The sequence below is a fragment of the Meleagris gallopavo genome, chromosome Z (assembly GCF_000146605.3).
Source record: "Meleagris gallopavo isolate NT-WF06-2002-E0010 breed Aviagen turkey brand Nicholas breeding stock chromosome Z, Turkey_5.1, whole genome shotgun sequence".
NCBI lineage: Eukaryota > Metazoa > Chordata > Aves > Galliformes > Phasianidae > Meleagris > Meleagris gallopavo.
Genome location: NC_015041.2, coordinates 41345714 through 41350957, shown reverse-complemented (window position 1 = coordinate 41350957; position 5244 = coordinate 41345714). Strand labels below are relative to the sequence as shown.

Genomic DNA, 5244 nt, shown 5'->3' with positions numbered 1-5244 from the left:
TTATTATTTGTATTAAATAAAAATATTAAAGCATACTTGCTTTATGTAGCTGTAGGAACGGTCTTACAGTGTAGATGGTAATAGTATGTTTGTCTATTATGAAAAGGTAGTGATCCGTGAATAGTCTCACTTAGAAAGACTTTTCTGATTAATTCTTAGATGCACGTCAACAAAGTACTGGGTACTGTATTTTTGCCTCCTGTAATCTTACACTGATGTTGATAATGCCTCTTCTAAGGCTAAATTTCTGAAGATTTTTATTTCATATGATGGAGATACTATTGTAATTGCAAGTGCTTTGTTGAAAAAAGTATAGAGTAGAGCCCTGTATTCAGCAGAAACATTCCTTGCCTGAATAAATATCTATGGAATAGGTGCTAAATTCTGAGGTTCTGTACCTCATGCTATATTAATTTATACCTTATTTTCTTTTCATCTTTTTGTTTTCCATTTTATCTCAGTATTTCCCTTTCGAACCTGTAAGCGACTGAAGTATTTCAAGGGATAATGTTCTTCATGCTTAGCATAGGAAATACATATATTCCTTTTATTGTTGATATTTTTCCTAACGTGACCTTTTCTGTTCCCTCTTAAAGTAATAGCCTTATCCTAGGGCTGGATTTTTCCCATGCAGAATTTTTTTTTGTATCCCATGCTTCCTTGGTTTTCATAGGAGTGAAGAGTCAGGAGAGACTTCAAGCACTTGAAGGAAACTGCCACAGCAGAATCATGCCACGGGGAAGAAAAACATTGCACCAACTATACATTTGATATGCAAGGAATAGGGAAATATATAGAAACATCCTCTAAAAGTAACAGTAAATATTGATTACTATTTGTCGATCATTTGATAATTTCTAATATCTGAGGAAGAAACTCCCTTAAACTTCACAGGTTTTTACAAACTGTATGGTAATAACAATTCTGTGTAATTTTTTTTCAGTTACTGTACATGTAATGCAGTTAGATATTTGCAAATAACTTTTTTATGTTAATGCAAACTGAAAATGCACTGAAATAAATGAAAATGTTATGAGAGTGACTTAGTATCTTATGAAATTCAGACCTTTAAAATGCAGGTTTATTCAGGTAGCAAAGAAGTGGTATTGTATTGAGTTAGATTTGTCATTCTCAATTTGTTGTTATGTTTTTGATTAAGCATAGCATTTGCAATTCTTCCAGAATCCAGATTGGTTGGAAAACTGAAAAAAAGTTTTTTCTGAACTTTCAATGAAATTGAACTGTTGATATTTTATAGTTACTGACTTACCTCAGGCAGTATTCTTTCTGAACACAGAATAAGATACTTTAGTTGGTGTGACAGCAGACTTACACTAAAATCTTGATAGACTTGAATGTGTAGTTACAGCAGCTGACAGCTCTTAAGCACGATGGCATCATGTAAATAATTTTCTTCTAGGAAGTGGCATTATTTGAAATGAAAATGAACATCATTTCACACAACAAATGCTTTATTCTTTCTAAAAGGTTAGAAAACAAGCTTGTTTCGCCTCAGTCAGCAGTATTGTCATCATTGTGTTCATTTAGACTTGGTTATAGGGTCGAGCAACCAGTGCAATTGCCAAAGACTTGAGCCAATTAGAAAGGCTGTCACCAGGCTTGATTAAGAAACAGTGTAAATCACCAGACTGTTCAGGTGTAAAGGATCTTTTCATAATGCTCATTCAGACAATAAGTTCAGCTATGAAAGGTCATGTTAGACCTTGAATACCTATAAATCTGTGGAAAATAGTATTTTGATTTCACCAGTACTGGTATGACATCTAGTGTTTTTGTTGAATTTGGGTGATGGTTTTTTTCTGCCCTTTGATAATACTAATTGAAACTGCAATACTGGGTTGAATATGAAAAGTCACTTTCACTTTGAAGTCCAATTTTATGGTAAGTTTTCAATATAGTATACTAAAAACATAAGTATAATTACTGTCAGAAATATTCTCATTTTAAAATACTGATGATTTGATTAAAAATAGTAATATTTACTAATTCACTATGTGCTATCCCTGTTCTGTATGGTGCTGAGACAGATGTTCAGATACTCTCTAAAATTGTAAACACTGCCCATGTTTTTGCAGTTAAGCCTGTTTTTGTCTTCAGGTGTTAGTGATATAGTGGCAGTCATGGTAAACCTAACTTAGACTCATGCTTAATTTTGAAAGACCTAATAAAAAACAAAACATCTTCTTTGCTTAGTCTTCCAGCTGATATTGATCTATGAATGTCTCTGGCCTCTTGCTGCCAATGTTTTCATACACTTCAGCAGGTCATGCTGAAAGTAATGCCTTTTTTTTTTTTATTTCCATGGGAACTACAACAGATACAAAGAGTACAGTTACACTGCTTCACAGAGCAAATTCTCAGTTATAACACTGTGTTTTTCAGTTTGGTCACCAACATTAGCTGTGTATTTTCACCAACAAAGAACAGAAGCTCTCCATTTAGTGATATGACAGCTGTGCATTGCTGTCTAGAGCATGACTCATCTTTCTTGTCTGTTTCCACTGCTTGAAACACATCAGCCACCCCTCACTATGCTCTCAATGTTTAATCTCTATGAACATTCACCAAGCATTGAAGAATGTCAGTGGGTGCCATTTCTTCCACATGAGGGATTTCGGTGGTGCATCTTTGCTTCAAAGGCATCCATGTCATGCTGGTCCCCTGCTGCCATCTGTCACATGGCAACACCAGGGAACAGAATATTGGCTGGAAGGTTCAATCTCTACTGCCATACCACCAACATCTGCTTCTGATACTGTGGACCAATATAATAAAATAGGAGGCATTACCTTTGGAACAGCCCTTGTATTTTAAGTTTCATCATGATTTTCAGTCATTTGGGCATTCTCCGAATACATAAAACCATATGAAAAGTGAATATGAATAATAAAACTTATTCTGTCTGAAGGGGATGGGAAAGGGTGGAAGCTAGTGTTGTATGCAGAAACCAAAGCTATCTGATTTGACTGATTTTTGTAAATGCTCCTCTTTGTGCCAGAGAGAGGTGTAGATAACCAGAGCATTTTTGTACAGATACCGTCTTTTAAAATATTTCCAAATACAAATATTAATACAGTTCTCCAAAATTAAATACACTGTAAATTTTAACTTGTTGGAATTTGAAATCTGGCATTATTAGCATTGCATTTCTGTGTTTCTTTTTTTTAATTAGTACTTTGAGTTAATTGCAGCCCTTAAGCAATTTTGTTTGCTTTGCTACCCATCTGGGTACCGTGTACTGTCAAGATACTTATCAGTAATTTTCGAATTACCTGTTGACCCAACTGTTCTTTTTTATTTAATTAGCTATGAATTAGTTGTAAACTCGAGTATATTAATGGAGCAGCATCATCTCCCTTCCCCACCCTCAGAAAATTTTGTTTCTTTGCAGTCTCTGGACTGTGAAGACAGAAACCTTTTTCAATGAGGGGAATTTGAAGGAGAAGCATCTCCATTTCTAGAAGCATTCATATAATTCTCCAGTATGGATAGGTTTTATTTAAATGACAGTTGTAATAATTCAACTTTCTGTTTTTTAAAAGAACAGAAAAATATTTTTCCAACCATCTTTATAGGTACACGTAGGTTTGTGTGACTCTTTTATTAAGAAGTCACTATTAAGTATAGAACTTGCTTATTCTAATAATGTATTCTGATCTAAACTATAAACTCTTACTTGTGTATGATTAACTAAGTAGAGTACTAATTTAACTTTGTTTAAAGTGTTTCTAGCTTATGCATAGAAAAGGTTTTGCACTATTCAGCAGGCATTATATTGAAAAAAATACAGGATTATTTTTCATGGAAAAAATATTTCAAAACACTGTATTAATCCTGGAAAAAAAATAGGAGAACTGCAGAGGACATATGTGTTAAATCCTACAATTTTAATAAGTAAATAAATAAAAACTTGCATGACCAAATCAGTTATTCCAGACAACGTACTTATTTCTTTATTCAAATAAAATGAATGTCAGCAGGGAGAATTGAGTAAGGGCATCCAGCATACTGATTTTAACTGTTGCCAATGCCAGATGTGCAGGCAGAGCAGCCTTGGCCACCCAAGGCTACACCATGCAGTCACACGATCTGGAGATAGAGAGGACAAGGTCATCTTAATTCCACGTAGCTCTTCATACTGGCTCTTGAAGCAAGAATGCTTACTGCATAGGAAAGCATTGTAAATGTAGGACCTCTGAAATAGCAGAACTGCAGAAGTGAGAAAGGCTTCTAAGAAGGGAGTGGGAGAAAGGGTTTGTGTTGTGGGGTCTTTGTTGTGGTTTTTTTGTTTGTTTAGTTTGGTTTTTTTGTCCTGCAGAAGTTGCATTTCTTAGAGAAAAAGGGCTCATTAGTTATTTCTAAATTTATATTAGTTGATAAGTCTTTCAGAACCCTGAAAAACTCCTGAGACTATTTCATGTATCCACACTGTCCTTTTAGGCTCATAAGCTAAGTCTGCTGTCTACAGATGTTATCCATCCTTATGCCGGATCATGTAGGAGCCTTTAGTTGAAGTACACTATATTATTTGTTTGTCTGACTTTAGTGTTATGTATAGAGATGACTGGGCCTCATGGCTTAACGCTCTTAAAAGACAAGCAGAGTGGAGATCATTTTCAATAGCAATAATTTTATCACACTAAATGTAATCTTGAAGGATATGCCTGTATTAACAGGTAATGCACTGTAGATAGATTACATTTGGGGACTCAACGTGCACACTGTGTACATGTCGGGAGATTTTATTTTTGGACTAGTTGCACCTTGGTCCCATGGAGTGGATGCCCATTAACTGTCTTGAGTATAACTGCTGGCATCGTTTGGTCTGAAAGAAAATTAGTTCATATTGAGACCATTCTGCATTGTCAACCAAAGTGTTGTGAGTGGGAGCAGCTGGGAGGCTGGCTTCAAACTGACTTGAAAAAAAAGAACTGATACAGGCATGGACCTTGGCTTCACAAGCTGGGCAGATGTCTACATAGGGAAATTTGTCCTCAGTTCACCTCCAGAATTACTTTTGAAAAGACAGAGAAGACAAAGTTGCATGCATATATGTACTTCAGAATTCCTCTGCCTACAGTACTGGTATGTAATTAGACAGTGGTTATTCTCAAGATTGAGTGTCCTTGTAACATTTGCTCTTTAAGCTAATATTTTGAGATTATGTTCGCAGATCCACTTACAGTATGTGACTTAAAATCCTTTTCTTCCCTCCCTCCCTCC

At 35.3% G+C, this 5244-nt stretch overlaps 1 protein-coding gene across 1 annotated transcript in view; it reads left to right on the top strand.

Annotated features, from left to right (window-relative positions):
- The window catches only part of LOC104915165 (adenomatous polyposis coli protein), a 24357-nt gene that overhangs the window by 10860 nt on the left and 8253 nt on the right, over nucleotides 1–5244 (top strand). The window lies entirely within an intron of this gene.